This window comes from Oryx dammah, unplaced genomic scaffold (genome assembly GCF_014754425.2).
Source record: "Oryx dammah isolate SB20612 unplaced genomic scaffold, SCBI_Odam_1.1 HiC_scaffold_27, whole genome shotgun sequence".
Lineage (NCBI taxonomy): Eukaryota > Metazoa > Chordata > Mammalia > Artiodactyla > Bovidae > Oryx > Oryx dammah.
Genome location: NW_024070211.1, coordinates 72,429,645 through 72,453,509, shown reverse-complemented (window position 1 = coordinate 72,453,509; position 23,865 = coordinate 72,429,645). Strand labels below are relative to the sequence as shown.

At 40.6% G+C, this 23,865-nt stretch overlaps 4 long non-coding RNA genes across 5 annotated transcripts; 1 reads left to right on the top strand and 3 right to left on the bottom strand.

Moving 5' to 3' along the window:
* Positions 1 to 1,941: 1,941 nt before the first annotated feature.
* LOC120854415 lies at positions 1,942 to 17,327 on the bottom strand. The gene is made up of 3 exons (XR_005718983.1): positions 17,142 to 17,327; positions 2,183 to 2,187; positions 1,942 to 1,954 (listed from the first exon to the last, which is right to left on the bottom strand). It is a non-coding gene; the product is annotated as an uncharacterized LOC120854415 (long non-coding RNA).
* On the top strand, positions 4,089 to 18,462 carry LOC120854414. The gene is made up of 2 exons (XR_005718982.1): positions 4,089 to 4,867; positions 17,979 to 18,462. It is a non-coding gene; the product is annotated as an uncharacterized LOC120854414 (long non-coding RNA).
* Positions 4,500 to 9,613, bottom strand: LOC120854413. 2 transcript variants are annotated; one of them, XR_005718981.1, is made up of 4 exons: positions 9,600 to 9,613; positions 7,235 to 7,244; positions 5,742 to 6,453; positions 4,500 to 4,512 (listed from the first exon to the last, which is right to left on the bottom strand). It is a non-coding gene; the product is annotated as an uncharacterized LOC120854413 (long non-coding RNA). The 2 variants fall into 2 exon arrangements; XR_005718980.1 differs by lacking the exon at positions 4,500 to 4,512 and having other exon boundaries at positions 5,735 to 6,453.
* Positions 17,472 to 20,201, bottom strand: LOC120854412. Its single transcript, XR_005718979.1, has 2 exons — positions 19,414 to 20,201; positions 17,472 to 19,375 (listed from the first exon to the last, which is right to left on the bottom strand). It is a non-coding gene; the product is annotated as an uncharacterized LOC120854412 (long non-coding RNA).
* Positions 20,202 to 23,865: the final 3,664 nt, after the last annotated feature.

Below are 23,865 nucleotides of genomic sequence, written 5' to 3'. Positions count from 1 at the left end.
TAACTTCCCTTTGGTGCTGTGGAGAGGCACACCATGTAACGTGGCAGACATCCTGGGTGCCAACGTCACACTAGTATCATGTCCAGCTTGTCTTCCCTTCCAGGCATGTGGACGACAGGCCCCCTGTAGTTGAGCAGGGCCCTGAGCCTGGTCCTGGGTGGCTTGTGAGCAGAGGCAGTGAAAACCCCCCACAGCTCTCTTTCTGAGGGCGTGCGATCCTGCAGGAGGCCTTGTTTTAGGGGCAGAGCTTCAAGATTGAAACAACCTGGACCCTGGGCTGCGCCAGTAGGAAAGCTGCCTTAAAGAGGTATTTGCATCATCCCAAATCATTTGATGCATGAAGGCATTGAAATTTTGAGGTTGTTTGTGACTGTCAGATACCCTGGCTCATTCTAATTTTTAAAAATCAATAAGAAAATATTACAAGTCTTTCCACACTTTTCCCATCATCAGTAGGTTATCTGTTTGTGCTTTTCATATGGTAGCCCAGGCATGTCAGTTTATAATGTTCTTGGCAATCCTGTTTTTGGCCAGGAGCCTTCTCTTCATTCTCCACTACCCACTCCACCCCCCAATTTTGTAGTCCAGGTGGCACTAGTGGTAAATAACCTGCCTGCAATGCAAGAGACATAAGAGATGCCGATTCAGTTCCTGGGTTGGGAAGATCCCCTGAAGAAGGAAATGGCAACCCACTCCAGTATCCTTGCCTAGAGAATCCCATGGACAGAGAAGCCTGGTAGGCTGCAGCCCTTAGGGTCGCCAAAAGTTGGACATGACTGAAGTGACTTAGCCTGCTCATAGCACACATATTTGCCAAAACTCTTCAAGAACGATCTAGATGTGATCCTGGTTGGATCAAACCTCTCCTTCTCCTGCTGAAAAATATTTATATTTTACTTGTGGTGAGAAAAGAGTGCCAGCTGCTTTGTAAACAGAATCAGATCTCCAGATGGATCTTTTAGTGATAAAGTCTAGAGAAATACATGAACCAATAATTTACTTTATTTTTGTTTCTTGTGTGTGTGACCCCAAGTAAGAAGTAGCATAGCATGGATATCTAGATGAGGGACTGTGAAACTGGGCTTATAGAGGAGACTTGACTGGAGTCAGCAGTGTGGTTGAATGTCATCATATATCCTGGGTCCCTGCTCATGGGTCTGAAAGACACTTCCTATTGTGTGTGATAGAACCGGGGCCTCTGGGCTCAAGGAGCACAGGCAGACTGCACAGCATGGCAGGCCTTGAACATGTCCCATCTGCACCTCCGTTTCCTCACTGTGGAATGGGACTGTTACACAATTCCCAGGCCTTTGGAAAAGACAGTGCTTGGTACTGTACTGTATAGCTTTGCTTTTTCTTTTTTACTATGGGTAAATTTCTAAAAAATATCCACAAACAAAAAGGATTTCCAAAGAACCTAGGATCAGAAACATGGATGAAATAAAAATTCTGACTGATTAAACTATATAAAACTCTCAGGGGTATATCAGGATAGAGTAGATTGAAGGGCTAGCCTACTCTCCCTAACTCCCACCCTGGGACCAGATCTGGACTCCTGATTATTTCTGTAAATAAAGTCTCATTAAAACACAGTCAGGGTTTCCCAGGTGGCTCAGTGGCAAAGAATCTGCATGCCAATAAGGGAAACACAGGAGATACGGGTTTGATCCCTGGGTCAGGAAGATTCCCTGGAGGAGGGCATGGCTACCCACTCCAGTATTCTGGTCTGGAAAATCCCATGGACAGAGGAGCCTGGTGGGCTACAGTCCAGGAGGTCGCAAAGAGTTGGACATGACTGAGTATGCACTCCCACACAAAACAAACTCAAGCTCATCCACCTTACACAATGTTCATGGCTGTTTTCATAGTACGATGGCAGAGGTAAATAGTTGTGACAGGAATTTATGGCTCACAAAGCTTAACATATGTAGGATTTGGTCCCTTCTAGCCAAGACTACAACAGTGGTTCTCAAACTTGAGCAAGCATCTTAGAATCACATGGTGGACTTATTAAAATACAGATTTCTGAGCCCTACCTTTAGTTCAGTAGGTCTGGGGTAGGGCCCATGAATCTGTATCTATCAAGGTCCCATCCAGGTGATGCTAATGTTGCTTGTCTGGGGACCACATTTTGAGCACCATAGGACTAGAGATTATAGCTGGCAAGCTCTAATGATGAGACAAATTCTAATAGAACAAAATGGGCACCAGCTGTGTTTGGCACACTTCTCCAATTTCCAGAACAGAGTGGAGGAAGAAGGGGGTGCCTCTTTCTCTAGGACTCCTAGACTGATTATTGTTGCTTGGCTTCATCTCCCAAAGGCTACTTCCCAGAGCTCAGCAGTTGACGCCTATCAGAAGTTATAATGGATGAACAAACAAACAAAATGAGATATTCCAGGGCTGCACAGAAGTTACTGTGCATATATTTGGGGAACTCCGTGAATAAGGCTGTCTATAAAACAACTCCTTTATTTGTGGGTGTGTGGGAATACTGAAGATCTGCAGAGCCTGAGGCAAAATGCTTCTTATGTACAATCAGCAGGTACCAACGTGTAGCTATATAATTACTGAATTCCAGATGAACATGTTGAAATTCACCTGGTATCACTTCTCTCAGGGTTGTCAACTGCTAAGCTCTGGGAAGTAGCCTTTGGGATATAAAGCCAAGCAGTGATAACCAGGATTTTTAAAATATTTACTTATCTTAGCCCCCATACCCACTTTGGAACATTAGTTCATTGGTATAGGGATTGAGAGGAAGCCATTTGCTATAAAAAAGGAAGAAGATAGGTGGCAAAGTCAGTCCCAGAATAGGGAATGAAATGGAGGTTGCCCACAACAATTCTTGTGCTGGAAATTCAGCTGTAAAGGAAGAAGCCTAGAGTCTTCTTACCTGTGAGGATTCAGAAATGAGATCCTGTTTTTATCACTTGCTTCTGAAAATTCTCTCCACATAGCCATGCAGCAAGGAGGATGAAGAGGGAGGTTTCTGGTCCCTAGTGTCCCATACAAATAGGACTTAATTGCCTTTCAGGCTGGGCTAGGGTTCTTTGGGAAGGAGCACTCAGAGATAGCAGAGGAAAGCTGGAATTCACCCAGAGCCTACTCTGCCCATTCCCTCCACATGCTGCTGCTTGCCTTTCGTCTCTTTAATGTGGGGCCCTCCAGGCACAGAGAAAATACAGCTGTTGTGATGGCCCCACATGGAATCGCCGTGGCAGCCCCGTTGCAGGTAGTTTAAATTAGCCCAATCACAATGGTCCCGAACGGAGCATGATGGCAGTTAGGAGTCTGGCTGACCATTTAGCCAAGGGCTGATGAATTAGGTACCAGGTTTGCAAAGCAAAACTCCCAAGTACACCTTTTACAGACCAGCCAAGGGGCACTTCTTGCTCTGGGGCTTGTCTCTTCCATGCAGGCTCAGAAGACACCAGACCAATTAAGAAGGGCAACTGAGATGCATGCATATTCCAGGGCCTCTGCATCCGTCTCCCTGGAGGCCTCCTTCTCATTCTGTAGATTCAGTGGTAGGATCACCCTTCGGTCCTGCAGAAGCAGGCTGGCTTTCCGCTTGTGCTAACTAACTCTCTCCAAAGGCACACTCTTGCTTCCATCAGTAATGTGCACAGGGACCAGGCCATGGGGTGAGGGGTTTGTGGGTAAGGCATGCAGAGTGTTGGGATGCCTACAGGTGAGGCACCCCCAGTGGCTCACAAGAGGCCTTTCAGTGGACTCTCTGATGTGGTTAGCAGGATCTGTGTTCCTTTGATGAATTCTGTTCTGAGCCCGGGCTGATATTCTTTTAGTTGCTCACCACTCCCCGGCATGCGATTGGCAATTCCGCATTCTGAGTGGAAAGCGAAAGTCGCTTTGTCCTGTCCGACCCTTTGGGACTCCATGGACTATACAGACCTTGGAATTCTCCAGGCCAGAATCGTGAAATAGGTAGCCTTTCCCTTCTCTAGGGAATCTTTCCAACCCAGGGATTGAACCCAGGTATCCCACATTGCAGGCAGATTCTTTACCAACTGAGCTATCTGGGAAGCCTATTCTGAGAGGGGTCCTTCTCTTACAGTAAGGTCAGCTAATTAAGCTGTCATTATTAACTTAACATTCTCAGGCCAATGAACTGTAATAAAACTATTCAATCCAACAGCCTCTATACTTATAACAATAGCCCTTACCATAAAACTAGGAATAGCCCCATTCCACTTCTGAGTCCCAGAAGTAACACAAGGCATCTCTATCCTCAGGCCTAATTTTACTTACATGACAAAAACTAGCACCTATATCACTACTCTATCAAATTTCCCCATCCATTAACCTAAATTTAATCCTAACCCTATCAATCCTATCAATTATAATCGGAGGCTGAGGAGGACTAAATCAAACCCAACTACGAAAAATTATAGCCTATTCATCAATCACCCACATAGGCTGAATAACAGCAGTCCTACTATACAACCCCACTATAATATTACTAAACTTAGCCATCTACATTATTATAACCTCCACTATATTTACACTATTCATAGCCAACTCTACCACAACTACCCTATCACTATCACATACATGAAACCAAACACTCATCATAACAGTCTTAGTCCTCGTTACCCTCTTATCAATAGGAGGACTCCCCCCACTATCAGGATTTATACCAAAATGAATAATCATCCAAGAAATAACAAAAAACGACAATATTATCCTACCCACCCTCATGGCAATTACAGCACTACTAAACCTATACTTCTACATACGACTTACATACTCTACCGCACTTACAATATTTCCTTCCACAAACAACATAAAAATAAAATGACAATTCTCCACCACAAAACAAATAACCCTCTTACCAACAATAGTAGTCTTATCTACTATACTACTACCACTCACACCAATCCTATCAATCCTAGAGTAGGAATTTAGGTTAAACAGACCAAGAGCCTTCAAAGCCCTAAGCAAGTATAATTTACTTAATTCCTGATAAGGACTGCAAGACTATATCTTACATCAACTGAATGCAAATCAACCACTTTAATTAAGCTAAGTCCTCACTAGATTGGTGGGCTCCACCCCCCACGAAACTTTAGTTAACAGCTAAATACCGTAAACAACTGGCTTCAATCTACTTCTCCCGCCGCGAGAAAAAAAAGGCGGGAGAAGCCCCGGCAGAATTGAAGCTGCTTCTTTGAATTTGCAATTCAATGTTAATTCACCACAGAGCTTGGTAAAAAGAGGAATCAAACCTCTGTCTTTAGATTTACAGTCTAATGCTTTACTCAGCCATTTTACCCATGTTCATTAACCGCTGATTATTTTCAACTAACGATAAAGATATCGGCACCCTGTACCTCCTATTCGGTGCTTGAGCTGGCATAGTGGGAACCGCCCTAAGTTTACTAATTCGCGCTGAATTGGGTCAACCTGGGACTCTACTTGGAGACGATCAAATCTACAACGTAGTTGTAACCGCACATGCATTCGTAATAATCTTCTTTAATCGGAGCCCCCGACATGGCATTTCCTCGGATAAACAATATAAGCTTTTGACTGCTTCCTCCTTCCTTTCTGCTGCTCCTAGCATCTTCTATGGTCGCAGCTGGAGCAGGGACAGGCTGAACAGTATACCCTCCTCTAGCAGGCAACCTAGCCCATGCAGGAGCCTCAGTGGATCTCACTATTTTCTCTTTACACCTAGCAGGTGTTTCCTCAATCCTGGGAGCCATCAATTTTATCACAATTATTAACATAAAACCCCCTGCAATAACACAATATCAAACTCCCTTGTTTGTATGATCCGTATTAATTACTGCCGTATTACTTCTCCTTTCACTCCCTGTATTAGCAGCCAGCATTACAATACTACTATCAGACCGAAATCTAAATACAACCTTCTTTGATCCGGCAGGAGGAGGAGATCCTATCCTATACCAACACCTATTCTGATTCTTCGGCCACCCCGAAGTATATATTCTTATTCTACCTGGATTCGGAATGATTTCTCACATCGTAACCTATTATTCAGGGAAAAAAGAGCCATTTGAGTATATGGGAATAGTGTGAGCTATAATATCAATCGGATTCCTAGGGTTCATCGTATGAGCTCACCATATATTCACAGTCGGAATAGACATCGACACACGAGCCTACTTCACATCAGCTACCATAATTATTGCCATCCCAACCGGAGTAAAAGTCTTTAGCTGACTAGCAACACTTCATGGAGGTAATATTAAATGATCCCCCGCTATAATATGAGCCCTAGGCTTCATTTTCCTCTTCACAGTCGGAGGCTTAACTGGAATTGTCCTAGCTAACTCCTCTCTTGACATTGTTCTTCACGATACGTACTATGTAGTTGCACACTTCCACTACGTATTATCAATAGGAGCTGTATTCGCTATTATAGGAGGATTCGTACATTGATTTCCACTATTTTCAGGTTACACTCTAAACACAACATAGGCCAAAATCCACTTCGCAATTATATTCATAGGCGTAAACATGACTTTCTTCCCACAACACTTCTTAGGCCTGTCTGGCCTACCACGACGATACTCTGACTACCCAGACGCATACACAAATGTGAAACACTATCTCATCTATAGGCTCATTTATTTCACTAACAGCAGTAATATTAATAATTTTCATCATCTGAGAGGCATTCACATCCAAACGGGAAGTCTTGACCGTAGACCTAACTACAACAAACCTAGAGTGACTAAACGGATGCCCTCCACCATATCACACATTTGAAGAACCTGCGTATGTCAACCTAAAATAAGAAAGGAAGGAATCGAGCCCCCTATAATTGGTTTCAAGCCAACACCATAACCACTATGTCTTTCTCAATTAATGAGGTGTTAGTAAAACATTACATAATCTTGTCAAGATTAAATTACAGGTGAAAGTCCCGTACATCTCACATGGCATATCCCATACAACTAGGATTTCAAGACGCAACATCACCCATCATAGAAGAACTATTGCATTTTCACGACCATACACTAATAATTGTTTTTTTGATTAGCTCATTAGTACTTTATATTATTTCACTAATATTAACAACGAAATTAACCCATACCAGTACCATAGATGCGCAAGAAGTAGAGACAATCTGAACTATTTTACCAGCCATTATTTTGATCATAATTGCCCTCCCATCTCTACGAATTTTATACATAATAGACGAGATCAACAATCTATCTCTCACAGTAAAAACTATAAGGACATCAATGATACTGAAGCTACGAATACACAGACTACGAAGACCTAAGCTTCGACTCCTACATAATTCCAACATCAGAATTAAAACCAGGAGAACTACGACTACTGGAAGTGGACAATCGAGTCGTATTACCCATGGAAATAACAATTCGAATACTAATCTCTTCCAAAGACGTACTGTACTCATGAGCAGTACCTTCTTTAGGACTGAAAACGGACGCAATTCCAGGCCGCCTAAACCAAACAACCCTCATGTCAACCCGACCAGGCCTATACTACGGTCAATGTTCAGAAATCTGCAGATCAAATCACAGTTTTATGCCAATTGTTCTTGAACTAGTTCCACTAAAATACTTTGAAAAATGATCTGCATCAATACCATAAGATCGTCAAGAAGCTATGCCAGCGTTAACCTTTTAAGTTAAAGACCGAAAGCATATTACTCTCCTTGATGACATGCCACAACTAGATACGTCAACATGACTTACAATAATTCTATCAATATTCCTAGTCCTTTTCATTGTTTTCCAATTAAAAATTTCAAAACATAATTTCTACCACAACCCGGAATTAACATCAATGGAAACACCAAAACAAAACACTCCCTGAGAAACAAAATGAACGAAAATCTATTTGCCTCTTTCATTACCCCTATAATCCTAGGCCTCCCCCTTGCCACCCTAATCGTTCTATTCCCCAGCTTACTATTTCCTACATCAAACCGACTAGTTAACAACCGCCTTATCTCTCTCCAACAATGAATCCTTCAACTTGTATCAAAACAAATAATAAGTATCCATAATGCCAAAGGACAAACATGGACACTAATACTAATATCCCTAATTCTGTTTATCGGATCAACAAACCTACTAGGCCTATTACCCCACTCATTTACACCAACCACACAGCTATCAATAAATTTAGGCATGGCTATTCCCCTATGAGCAGGGGCTGTAATTATGGGCTTCCGTAACAAAACTAAAGCGTCACTTGCCCATTTCTTACCACAAGGAACACCAACTCTATTAATTCTGATACTAGTAATTATTGAGACCATCAGCCTTTTTATCCAACCAATAGCCCTCACTGTACGACTAACAGCTAACATCACAGCAGGACACCTACTAATTCACTTAATCAGAGGAGCCACCCTCGCACTAATAAATATTAGCACCACAACAGCCCTCATTACATTCATTATCCTAATTCTACTAACAATCCTCGAGTTTGCAGTAGCTATAATTCAGGCCTACGTATTCACTCTCTTAGTCAGTCTATACCTGCACGATAACACTTAATGACACACCAAACTCATGCTTACCATTTAGTAAACCCAAGCTCCTGACCCCTCACAGGAGCACTATCCGCCCTCTTAATAACATCTGGCTTAATTATATGATTTCACTTCAACTCAACAACCCTATTAATGCTCGGCCTAACAACAAATATACTAACAATATATCAATGATGACGAGATGTTATCCAAGAGAGTACATTCCAAGGCCACCATACCCCAACCGTCCAAAAAGGTCTTCGCTACGGAATAATTCTCTTTATTATCTCAGAAGTCTTATTCTTTACCGGATTCTTCTGAGCATTCTACCACTCAAGCCTTGCCCCCACACCTGAACTAGGCGGCTGCTGACCCCCAACAGGCATCCACCCACTTAATCCCCTAGAAGTCCCATTACTCAACACTTCCGTCCTCCTAGCCTCAGGAGTTTCGATCACCTGGGCCCACCATAGCCTCATAGAAGGAAACCGCAATCACATATTACAGGCCCTATTTATCACCATTGCCCTAGGCGTATACTTTACTGCAAGCCTCAGAATATTATGAAGCACCTTTTACTATCTCGGACGGAGTTTACGGCTCAACCATTTTCATAGCTACAGGATTCCACGGCCTCCATGTTATTATCGGATCCACTTTCTTAATTGTCTGCTTTTTCCGCCAACTAAAATTTCACTTTACCTCTAGTCACCACTTTGGTTTTGAAGCCGCTGCCTGATACTGACATTTCGTAGACGTAGTATGACTCTTCCTCTATGTCTCTATCTATTGATGAGGATCATATTTTTAGTATTAATTAGTACAACTGACTTCCAATCAGTTAGTTTTGGTATAATCTGAAAAAGAATAATAAACCTAATAATAGCTCTTCTAACCAACCTCACACTAACTACACTGCTTGTCACCATTGCATTCTGACTCCCTCAGTTAAACGCATACTCAGAAAAAACAAGCCCATACGAATGCGGATTTGACCCTATAGGATCAGCCCGCCTCCCTTTCTCCATAAAATTTTTTCTAGTAGCCATCACATTCCTCCTTTTTGATTTAGAAATTGCACTACTCTTACCGTTACCATGAGCCTCACAGACAACTAACCTAAACAGGATACTCACCATGGCCCTCCTCCTAATTTTACTACTAGCTGTAAGCCTGGCCTACGAATGAACCCAAGAAGGATTAGAATGAACCGAATATGGTACTTAGTTTAAAATAAAATAAATGATTTCGACTCATTAGATTATGATTAAACTCATAATTAGCAAATGTCCCTCATACATATAAACATTATAATAGCGTTCGCGGTATCTGTCACAGGACTACTAATATATCGATCCCAGCTAATATCATCCCTCCTATGCCTAGAAGGAATGATACTACCACTATTCATTATAGCCACCCTAATAATCCTAAACTCACACTTCACCCTGGCCAGCATGATACCTATCATCCTACTAGTATTTGCAGCATGCGAAGCAGCACTAGGCCTGTCCCTACTAGTAATGGTATCAAACACATATGGCACTGATTACATACAAAATCTTAACCTACTACAATGCTAAAATATATCATCCCTACGATAATACTTATACCCCTGACCTGACTATCAAAAAACAATATAATCTGAATTAACCCCACACTGCATAGCCTACTAATTAGCCTCACAAGTCTGCTCCTCATAAATCAATTCAACGATAACAGTCTTAACTTTTCACTGACTTTCTTCTCCAATTCTTTATCCACACCACTACTAATCCTAACCATATGACTTCTCCCCTTGATATTAATAGCTAGCCAACACCATCTATCAAAAGAAAACTTAACCCGAAAAAAACTATTTATCTCTATACTAATCCTATTACAACTATTTCTAATCATAACGTTCACTGCTGCAGAACTAATCTTTTTTTACATCCTATTTGAGGCGACGCTAGTCCCAACACTCATCATTATCACCCGATGAGGAAACCAAACAGAAAGTCTAAACGCCGGCCTTTACTTCCTGTTCTACACACTAGCAGGATCCTTACCCCTACTAGTTGCATTAATTCACATTCAAAATACAATAGGATCCTTAAACTTCCTAATTCTCCAATACTGAGTCCAACCAATACCCAACTCCTGATCTAACGTTTTCATATGACTAGCATGCATAATAGCCTTCATAGTGAAAATACCACTATATGGCCTTCATCTCTGACTACCTAAAGCCCATGCAGAAGCCCCCATTGCAGGCTCTATAATCTTCGCAGCAATCTTACTAAAACTAGGAGGATACAGCATACTACGAATCACATTGATCCTAAACCCAGTAACCGACTTCATAGCATATCCATTTATCATATTATCCCTATGAGGCATAATCATAACTAGCTCAATTTGCCTTAGCCAAACGGATCTAAAATCACTCATCGCATACTCTTCCATCAGCCACATAGCACTTGTTATCGTGGCTATCCTTATCCAAACACCTTGAAGTTACATAGGAGCTACCGCCCTAATAATTGCCCATGGCCTTACATCCTCCATGCTTTTTTGCCTAGCAAACTCTAACTACGAACGAATCCACAGCCGTACAATAATTCTGGCTCGCGGCCTACAGACACTCCTCCCACTCATGGCAACCTGATGACTCCTAGCGAGCCTAACCAACCTAGCTCTACCCCCAACAATTAACCTAATTGGAGAACTATTTGTAGTAATATCAACCTTCTCATGATCCAACATCACAATTATCCTAATAGGACTTAACATAGTAATCACCGCCCTATACTCCCTCTACATATTAATCACAACACAACAAGGTAAATATACCCATCACATCAACAACATCTCACCTTCCTTTACACGAGAAAATGCACTCATATCACTACACATGCTACCACTACTACTTCTATCCCTGCACCCAAAAATTATCCTAGGCCCCTTGTACTGTGAATATAGTTTAAAAAAAACATTAGATTGTGAATCTAACAATAGAAGCCTATTATCTTCTTATTTACCGAAAAAGCATGCAAGAACTGCTAATTCTATGCCTCCATGTCTAACAACATGGCTTTTTCAAACTTTTAAAGGATAGTAGTTATCCGTTGGTCTTAGGAACCAAAAAATTGGTGCAACTCCAAATAAAAGTAATAAACATATTCTCCTCCTTCACACTAACAACCCTACTTCTACTAACCGTGCCCATCATAATAACGAACTCCAATATCTACAAAACCTCTAACTATCCACTTTATGTAAAAACAACCATTTCATGTGCCTTTATCTCCAGCATAATTCCCACAATAATATTCATTCGCACAGGACAAGAAATAATTATCTCAAACTGACACTGATTAACCATTCAAACCCTTAAATTATCACTTAGCTTCAAAATAGACTACTTCTCAATAATATTCGTCCCAGTAGCACTATTCGTCACATGATCCATCATAGAATTCTCAATATGATATATACACTCAGACCCCAACATCAACCAATTTTTCAAATACCTACTCTTATTTCTCATTACAATACTTATCCTTGTTACCGCAAACAACCTCTTTCAACTATTTATCGGCTGGGAAGGAGTCGGAATTATGTCATTCTTACTTATCGGATGATGATATGGACGAGCAGATGCAAACACAGCAGCCTTACAAGCAATCCTGTATAACCGTATCGGCGACATTGGATTTATCTTGGCAATAGCATGATTCCTAGCCAACCTCAACACCTGAGACCTCCAACAAATCTTCATACTAAAACCAGAAAATTCAAACCTTCCCTTAATAGGCCTAGTACTAGCCGCAACAGGAAAATCCGCACAATTTGGCCTACACCCATGACTACCTTCCGCAATAGAAGGCCCAACTCCTGTTTCAGCATTACTTCACTCAAGCACAATAGTAGTAGCAGGCATTTTCCTACTAATCCGCTTCTACCCACTAACAGAAAGCAACAAATCTGCCCAGTCCATTATACTATGCCTAGGGGCTATCACCACACTATTCACAGCAATATGTGCCCTCACCCAGAATGACATCAAAAAAATTATTGCCTTTTCCACATCCAGCCAACTAGGCCTTATAATAGTAACAATCGGCATTAATCAACTCTACCTGGCATTTCTTCACATCTGTACCCACGCCTTCTTCAAAGCTATACTATTCATATGCTCTGGTTCCATTATCCACAGCCTAAATGATGAACAAGACATCCGAAAAATAGGAGGCCTATTCAAAGCAATACTATTCACCACAACAGCCCTTATTGTTGGCAGCCTCACACTTACAGGAATACCCTTCCTCACTGGATTCTACTCTAAAGACCTAATCATTGAATCTGCCAACACGTCGTATACCAACACCTGAGCCCTTTTAATAACACTAGTCGCCACCTCTTTCACAGCCATCTACAGTACACGCATCATCTTCTTTGCACTACTAGGACAACCCCGATTTCCAACCTTTATCATTATTAACGAAAACAACCCTTTCCTAATCAACTCAATTAAATGCCTATTAATTGGAAGCCTCTTTGCAGGATTCATTATCTCCAACAATATCCCCCCAACAACAATTCCCCAAATAACCATGCCCCACTACCTAAAAATAACAGCCCTGACAGTCACAATCTTAGGCTTCATCCTAGCACTAGAAATCAGCAACATAACCCATAATCTAAAATTTAATTACCCATCAAACACCTTTAAATTCTCTAACCTACTAGGATACTACCCCACAATTATACACCGCCGGACTCCCTATATAAACTTAACAATAAGCCAAAAATCAGCATCCTCCCTCCTAGATCTAATCTTACTAGAAAATATCCTACCAAAAACCATCTCATTCATCCAAATAAAAATATCTACCATAATTGCAAACCAAAAAGGCCTAATCAAGTTATATTTCCTCTTTTCTAATCACAATCCTCATCAGCACAATTTTATTTAATTTCCATGAGTAATCTCCATAATAACTACACCACCAATCAACAGAGACCAACCAGTCACAATAACCAATCAAGTACCATAACTATACAAAGCCACAATTCCCATGGCTTCCTCACTAAAAAACCCAGAATCCCCCGTATCATAAATAACCCAATCTCCCAACCCATTAAACTTAAACACAATTTCAATCTCTTCATCCTTTAACACATAATAGACCATCAAAAACTCTATTAACAAACCAGTCATAAACGCCCCTAAAACAGTCTTATTAGAAACCCAAACCTCAGGATACTGCTCAGTAGCCATAGCCGTTGTATAACCAAAAACCACTATTATACCCCCCAAATAAATCAAAAAAAACTATTAAACCTAAAAAAGACCCACCAAAATTCAACACAATACCGCATCCAACTCCACCACTCACAATTAAACCCAACCCCCCATAAAGAGGTGAAGGTTTTGAAGAAAACCCCACAAAACCAATCACAAAAATGATACTCAAAATAAATACAATGTATGTTATCATTATTCTCACATGGAATCTAACCATGACTAATGATATGAAAAACCATCGTTGTCATTCAACTACAAGAACGCCAATGACCAACATTCGAAAAACTCACTCACTGATAAAAATTGTAAACAACGATCTCATCATGATGAAATTTTGGCTCCCTCCTAGGTATTTGCCTAATTCTACAAATCTTAACAGGTCTATTCCTAGCAATACACTACACATCTGACACAACAACAGCATTTTCCTCTGTCACCCACATTTGCCAAGACGTCAACTATGGCTGAATTATCCGATATATACATGCAAATGGGGCATCAATATTTTTCATCTGCCTATTCATGCACGTAGGACGAGGCCTCTACTACGGATCATATACCTTCCTAGAAACATGAAACATTGGAGTAATTATCCTATTCGCAACAATAGCTACAGCATTCATGGGCTATGTTCTACCATGAAGACAAATATCATTCTGAGGGGCAACAGTCATCACCAACCTCCTCTCAGCAATCCCATACATTGGCACAAACCTGGTCGAATGAATCTGAGGAGGATTCTCCGTAGATAAAGCAACCCTCACCCGATTCTTCGCCTTCCACTTTATCCTCCCCTTTATTATCTCTGCCCTTGCCATAGTCCACCTACTCTTTCTCCACGAAGCAGGCTCCAACAACCCTACAGGAATCTCATCGGATGCAGACAAAATCCCATTCCACCCTTACTACACCATTAAAGACATTCTAGGCGCCCTACTGCTAATCCTAGCCCTTATACTACTAGTACTATTTGCACCCGACCTACTCGGAGACCCAGACAACTATACTCCAGCAAATCCACTCAATACACCCCCTCACATCAAACCCGAATGATACTTTTTATTCACATACGCAATCCTACGATCAATTCCCAACAAGCTAGGAGGAGTCCTAGCCCTAGTCCTCTCAATCCTAATCCTAGTACTCATACCTGTACTCCATGTATCCAAATAACGAAGCATAATATTCTGACCAATCAGCCAATGTATATTCTGAATCTTAGTAGCAGACCTGCTAACACTCACATGAATTGGAGGACAACCAGTTGAACACCCATATATTATTATCGGACAACTAGCATCTATCATATACTTCCTACTCATCCTAGTACTAATACCAATGGCCAGTACTATTGAAAATAACCTCCTAAAATGAAGACAAGTCTTTGTAGTACATTAAATATACTGGTCTTGTAAACCAGAGAAGGAGAACAACTAACCTCCCTAAGACTCAAGGAAGAAGCCATAGCCCCACTATCAACACCCAAAGCTGAAGTTCTATTTAAGCTATTCCCTGAACACTATCAATATACCCCCATAAAAATTAAGAGCCTCCCCAGTATTAAATTTACTAAAACTTTAAAAAACCAACACAAGCTTCACACTCCACAGCTCACACACGACCACATCCAAAAATTGACAAGCACCTATCATACATCTGGGTAGGGGAACATAACATTAATGTAAGCAGACATTATATGTATATAGTACATTACATGATTTACCCCATGCATATAAGCCAGTACATGTACATTAATGTACTATGGACATGATATGTATATAGTACATTACATGATCCACCCCGTGCATATAGGCAAGTACGGTTTTCTTATTAACAGTACATAGGACATGGCATGTTTAATCGTACATGGCGAATTCAGGTCAAATCCATTCTCGTCAACATGCGTATCCCGTCCACTAGATCACGAGCTTAATTACCATGCCGCGTGAAACCAACAACCTGCTTGGCAAGGATCCCTCTTCTCGCTCCGGGCCCATTACTTGTGGGGGTCGCTAATTGAGTGAATTTTATCAGACATCTGGTTCTTTCTTCAGGGCCATCTCACCTAAAATCGCCCACTCTTTCCTCTTAAATAAGACATCTCGATGGACTAATGACTAATCAGCCCATGCTCACACATAACTGTGCTGTCATACATTTGGTATTTTTTAATTTTGGGGGATGCTTGGACTCAGCTATGGCCGTCTGAGGCCCCGACCCGGAGCATATATTGTAGCTGGACTTAACTGCATCTTGAGCATCACCATAATGGTAGGCACGAGTATCACAGTCAATGGTTACAAGACATAATTTGACATTAAGCATGGACAATATAGTCAATGGTTACAGGACATGAGCTACTACATCACATACATTCCACCATCCCCCCGGATTTCCTTCCTCCCCCTTAGATACCTACCCATATTTTCAACAGGCTCCCCCCAAGATACTAATTTGAATTTACCACATCTTCAATACCCAAATTAGCACTCCAAATAAAGTAAGTATATAAGTGCCTGGGTCACCCCATGACACACGGTTAATGTAGCTTAAAATTAAAGCAAGGTACTGAAAATGCCTAGATGAGTATATCAACTCCATAAACACATAGGTTTAGTCCCAGCCTTCCTGTTAACTTTCAATAGACTTACACATGCAAGCATCTACGCCCCGGTGAGAATGCCCTCTAAGTCATCCAGACTATGAGGAGCGGGTATCAAGCACACTACTCGTAGCTCATGACACCTTGCTTAACCACACCCCCACGGGAGACAGCAGTGACAAAAATTAAGCCATAAATGAAAGTTTGACTAAGCCATATTGACTAGGGTTGGTAAATCTTGTGCCAGCCACCGCGGTCATACGATTAACCCGAGCTAAGAGGAATACGGCGTAAAACGTGTTAAAGCACTACATTAAATAGAGTTAAGTTTTAATTAAACTGTAAAAAGCCATAATTACAATAAAAAAATAAATGACGAAAGTAACTCTACAACAGCTGACACACTATAGCTAAGACACAAACTGGGATTAGATACCCCACTATGCTTAGCCCTAAACACAAATAATTATAAAAACAAAATTATTCACCAGAGTACTACCGGCAACGGCCCAAAACTCAAAGGACTTGGCGGTGCTTTACACCCTTCTAGAGGAGCCTGTTCTATAATTGATAAACCCCGATAAACCTCACCAATCCTTGCTAATACAGTCTATATACCGCCATCTTCAGCAAACCCTAAAAAGGAACAAAAGTAAGCATAACCATGACACATAAAAACGTTAGGTCAAGGTGTAACCTATGGAATGGGAAGAAATGGGCTACATTTTCTATTTCAAGAAAACCCATACGAAAGTTATTATGAAACTAATAACCAAAGGAGGATTTAGTAGTAAGCTAAGAATAGAGTGCTTAGCTGAATCAGGCCATGAAGCACGCACACACCGCCCGTCACCCTCCTCAAGTAACTACGATGCACTTAAATCTATTACACGCACCAACCATATGAGAGGAGACAAGTCATAACAAGGTAAGCATACTGGATAAACCAAGATATAGCTTAAACAAAGCATCTAGTTTACACCTAGAAGATTTCACTCACTATGAATGTCTTGAACCACATCTAGCCCAAACCTCCAGTTTCCAATTTAACAACCAAAAACAAAATAAAACAAAACATTTACCCTAATTTAAAGTATGGGAGATAGAAATTCTAAACATTGCGCTATAGAGAAAGTACCGCAAGGGAACGATGAAAGAAAAAAGTCAAATTACGAAAAAGCAAAGATTAACCCTTGTACCTTTTGCATAATGAGTTAACGAGCAAAAAACTTAACAAAACGAATTTTAGCTAAGTAACCCGAAACCAGATGAGCTACTTATGGACAGTTTATTAGAACCAACTCATCTATGTGGCAAAATAGTGAGAAGATCCATAAGTAGAGGTGACACGCCTAACGAGCCTGGTGATAGCTGGTTGTCCAGAAAATGAATTTTAGTTCAGCTTTAAAGATACCAAAAATATAAACAAATCTCACTGTATCTTTAAAAGTTAGTCTAAAAAGGTACAGCCTTTTAGAAACGGATACAACCTTCACTAGAGAGTAAAATTCAACAACACCATAGTAGGCCTAAAAGCAGCCATCAATTAAGAAAGCGTTAAAGCTCAACAATAAAACCAGTATTAATCCCAACAACAAACAACTAACTCCTAGCTCTAATACTGGACTATTCTATAATAAAATAGAAGCAATAATGTTAATATGAGTAACAAGAAACACTTTCTCCTTGCACAAGTTTAAATCAGTATCTGATAATATCCTGATTATTAACAGTAAATAAATATAACCTAACAATAAATAACTTATTAGCTATACTGTTAATCCAACACAGGAGTGCACTTAGGAAAGATTCAAAGAAGTAAAAGGAACTCGGCAAACACAAACCCCGCCTGTTTACCAAAAACATCACCTCCAGCATTCCTAGTATTGGAGGCACTGCCTGCCCAGTGACAAACGTTAAATGGCCGCGGTATCCTGACCATGTAAAGGTAGCATAATCATTTGTTCTCTAAATAAGGACTTGTATGAACGGCCACACAAGGGTTTTACTGTCTCTTACTTCCGATCAGTGAAATTGACCTCCCCGTGAAGAGGCGGGGATAAACCAACAAGATGAGAAGACCCTATGGAGCTTCAACTAACTAATCCAAAGAAAATAAACTTAATCACCAAGAGATAACAACACTCTTTATGGATTAGCAGTTTTGGTTGGGGTGACCTCGGAGAATAAAAAATCCTCCGAGCGATTTTAAAGACTAGACCTACAAGTCAAACCAAACTATCGCTTATTGATCCAAATATTTGATCAACGGAACAAGTTACCCTAGGGATAACAGCGCAATCCTATTCAAGAGTCCATATCGACAATAGGGTTTACGACCTCGATGTTGGATCAGGACATCCCGATGGTGCAACCGCTATCAAAGGTTCGTTTGTTCAACTATTAAAGTCCTACGTAATCTGAGTTCAGACCGGAGCAATCCAGGTCGGTTTCTATCTGTTATGTATTTCTCCCAGTATGAAAGGACAAGAGAAATGAGGCCAACTTCAACAAAGTGCCTCAGACCAATTAATGACCTCATCTCAATTAACCTCACAAACAAATCCTGCCCTAGAAAAGGGCCTAGTTAAGGTGGCAGAGCCCGGTAATTGCGTAAAACTTAAACCTTTATACTCAGAGATTCAAATCCTCTCCTTAACAAATGTTCATAATCAATATTCTTATACTAATCATTCCCATTCTCCTAGCCGTAGCCCTCCTTACGCTAGTCGAACGAAAAGTCCTAGGCTATATACAATTTCGAAAGGGTCCAAATGTTGTAGGCCCATATGGCCTACTTCAACCCATCACTGATGCAATCAAACTTTTCATTAAAGAGCCCTTACGACCTGCCACATCCTCAATCTCAATATTTATTCTAGCACCCATTCTAGCTCTAAGCCTAGTCCTAACTATATGAATCCCCCTACCTATGCCCTATCCCCTCATTAACATAAACTTAGGAGTCCTCTTTATACTATAGCTATATCACTACTGTATATAGCTACTTTATACTAAGCTATATCAAGCTTAGCCATATACTCAATCCTCTGATCAGGCTGAGCCTCCAACTCAAAATATGCCCTTATCGGGGCTCTACGAGCAGAAGCACAATCTCATATGAAGTAACACTAGCGATCATCCTATTATCAGTACTACTAATAAACGGATCCTTCACCCTCTCCACATTAATTACCACACAAGAACAAATATGACTTATCTTCCCAGCATGACCCTTAGCAATAATATGATTTATCTCAACACTAGCAGAAACAAACCGAGCACCATTTGACCTCACCGAAGGAGAATCAGAACTAGTCTCGGGCTTTAATGTAGAATATGCAGCAGGACCATTCGCCCTATTTTTCATAGCAGAATATGCTAATATTATCATAATAAACATCTTTACAACAACCCTATTCCTAGGAGCATTTCACAGCCCATACATACCAGAACTCTACACAATCAACTTCACCACTAAATCTTTACTACTCACAATCACTTTCCTATGAATTTGAGCATCCTACCCACGATTCCGCTATGACCAACTAATACATTTACTATGAAAAAATTTCCTACTCCTAACACTAGCCCTATGCATATGACATGTATCCATACCTATCCTCCTATCAAGCATCCCCCCCACAAACATAAGAAATATGTCTGATAAAAGAGTTACTTTGATAGAGTAAATAATAGAGGTTTAAGCCCTCTTATTTCTAGAACTATAGGAATTGAACCTACTCCTAAGAGCCCAAAACTCTTCGTGCTCCCAATTACACCAAATTCTAACAGTAAGACAGCTAATGTCCTTCTCTGGCAGTGACCAGCGCAGTTGTAGAAGTCGGGAGTTTACTTACATACTCTCACTCTCCCCATGGGAGGAATCATGGGCTGATTCCTTGTCACTGTTCTTGTCCAGTGATCTGTCTTGTGCCTGAGCTGTGCCATCTTGGGGGAAGGGGTTAACACAGGTAAAGTGAAACTATTCCTTCCATCCTCTTCAGTGTGTAAAGTCTTGGATTTTGTTCTGTTTGTTTGTTTCTGCTTTTGCTCCAGCAGTGTGCTGGAACGTCTCTGCTGGAATCCCAGGCTCCAGCAATGCCCTTCTTGTCCATTGGTGACTGTCAACATTGGTATTCTTTGAGGGGAAGGTAGTAGAAAACTTGCATTTTGCCATGTTGATGACATCACTTTCCTCATTTAATCTCCATAACAGCACTGTGAAGTAGATATTATTATTATGCTCATTTTATAGATGAGAAGACTGAGGCAGAAGGAGGTTATAACTGCTCATGAGCACACATCTCATAAGTGACAGAGCTGGTACTCATAACTAGGCAGTCTGACTCGAGTCTTAATTACAGTGCTATACCACTTCCCCTTATGCGAACCATTTATTCTTTTTTTCATCCTTTATTTCTAGTTTCTAACACCGAGCCAGGAATAAAGAAAAACTAACAAATGTTTTTGAAAGAAATAATAGAGCACTTATTTGCTAGGAACACAGAGGACTGAATCCTTTTCTGCAGTCAGTACAGACATATTCCACTTAATGGAGTCCACACTGTGCTAGTTTATTACATTATTTGTCTCTGGAATTATTTTCCTAACAAAAGTATGTATGTGTGTGTATGAAAGATCCCTTGTAGATTTCTGCTACATGTTTTCCACAATGTGCCTTTGTATATTTTGAAAGAAAAAGAAAGTGAGAGTGCAGACTTAGAGAATAAACAGACTTGTGGTTGCCAAGGGGGAGGTAGAAGAGGACGGGGGAGGGCAGAGGGCTGTACTGAGAGTTTGGGATTAGCAGATGTAAACTATTCTATATAGAATGGATAAACAACAAGAGGTGACTGTATAACAGGGAACTACATTCCGTATCCTGTGATGAATCACAATGGAAAAGAATAAGAAAAATAATATGTATAAGAAAAATAATATGTATATATCATATATATGTACATATACATATTATATGTATGATTACATATGTATATATGTTTATATATATACACACATATATACATATATATGTACATTTCATGTTTTTACATACATATATGTTTATGTATATATACACACATATATACATATATATGCATATATATATAAAACTGAATCACTTTGCTGTATAGCAGAAATTATCACAACATTGTAAATCAACTATTGTTTAGTTGCTAAATCACTTCTGCCTCTATGATACACTTCAATAAAATAAATTTTAAAAAGGCAAGAGTGGAAACTGTCCTCAGTTCAGTTCAGTCGCTCAGTCATGTCCAACCCTTTGTGACCCCATGAATCGCAGCACACCAGGCCTCCCTGTCCATCACCTCTCCCGGAGTTCACTCAAACTCACGTCCATCGAGTCAGTGATGCCATCCAGCCATCTCATCCTCTGCCGTCCCCTCTTCCTCCTGCCCCCAATCCCTCCTAGCATCAGAGTCTTTTCCAATGAGTCAACTCTTCTCATGAGGTGGCCAAAGTACTGGAGTTTCAGCTTCAGCATCATTGCTTCCAAAGAAATCCCAGGGTTGATCTCCTTCAGAATGGACTGGTTGGATCTCCTTGCAGTCCAAGGGACTCTCAAGAGTCTTCTCCAACACCACAGCTCAAAAGCATCAATTCTTCGGCGCTCAGCCTTCTTCACAGTCCTACTCTCACATCCATACATGACCACTGGAAAAACCATAGCCTTGACTAGATGGACCTTTGTTGGCAAAGTAATTCACCTTTTGAATATGCTGTCTAGGTTGGTCAAAACTTTTCTTCCAAGGAGTAAGCGTCTTTTAATTTCATGGCTGCAGTCACCATCTGCAGTGATTTTGGAGCTCCAAAAAATAAAGTCTGACACTGTTCCCACTGTTTCCCCATCTATTTGCCATGAAGTGATGGGACCAGGTGCCATGATCTTCGTTTTCTGAATGTTGAGCTTTAAGCCAACTTTTTCACTCTCTTCTTTCACTTTCATCAAGAGGCTTTTTAGTTCCTCTTCACTTTCTGCCATAAGGGTGGTGTCATCTGCATATCTGAGGTTATTGATAGTTCTCCTGGCAATCTTGATTCCAGGTTGTGCTTCTTCCAGCCCAGTGTTTCTCATGATGTACTCTGCATATGTCCTGGACACTCTTAAATAATGAGTATTGGCATACTCTGATGAAAACCCTCTATGCCAGTGAACCCTCTACCCTCACTCATTTTCCTTTTTTTTTTTGGCCACTGCATGGCTTGTGGGATCTCAGTTTCTTAACCAGGGACTGAATCCAGGCCAAGTAGTGAAAGCCTGGAATCCTAACTACTAGGCAACCAGGGGACTCTTATGCCCTTACTCTCTTGAGTATATTCCATAAAGAGGGCTGTTAATGCCTCTGTAACCTCTCTTTCTGCTATGTATTTTGTATCCCAGTAGATTATTTTAATCTGTAGTTACTAACCAAGGAAATGTGTAAATTAAAGGTCTGAGCCTGTATCATAGAAACAGGCAGAGGATCGAGTTGGGTCTTAAAAGACAGGCAAGGTTGTTCTCTAGATCTGGCAAAGTTGACCACTAGCACAGCTCTGAAGTGTAATATTCTATAAGCAGCTCTTCATCCAAGAGAAATTAGAGAACCTCTTTAATCACCTCTAAAGCGCAAAGCAAAGAGCCATGAACAAAAATATCTGGAGGCGGACCTAGATGACGGGACAGATTCAAACACTGTAGAAACCTACAAGGGTAAAATGGGTATTGACAAGCAAGGTGCATTTGGATTCCCCCAGTACTCCAAGGACTTCACAAGCCTGATATTAACCCTCTCAGCCTGTCTTCATTGTGGATAAACCTGGCCTTTATTGGAAGCATATGTTACTAAGTCACTTGACTCTTGAGAAAAGAACAGTGCATTAGGTTGTAAAGTCACCAAAGATAACCTCACATTCTTGCTGGGGACCATGCTTTGGCAGAGTCTGACCTGAGCTCCATGACCGTCCATTATTAAATGTGAGCCAACACTTTATCTTCATGTAGCTGCATTTGTTATACTGGGGCTGTGCTGTTACCAGACATGTACATAACTTCCTGAATATTGTTTTCTTTTATTCATATGCATTTTATAATATGCAATGTTTTAATTAATCTGCTTATTACTTGTACTACAGTTTAAATAATCAAGCCCATGATTCTTAGTAATAAAGAGTTTGGGTGGTAGGAACACATCTCTATTGGGACTATTGTAAAATGTCCCTTTACTAAACACTTAGTCAAGGCTCAAGTTTTCAGAAGTATTCACAGTACCAAATGCTATGTGCCATGTTCTGTGCTAAGCTTTTTACGTATTTTATCTCATTCAGTAGTTAAGATACAAACTTAGGAACTACAAGGTTGAAATTGCAACCAGGTAATAAAATGCAGATATTATTATCCAAACTCATTAACTCCTTTGTGTGTGTTTGTGAATTGGTAGGCAGAAATTGAGTGCCTCTTTAGTA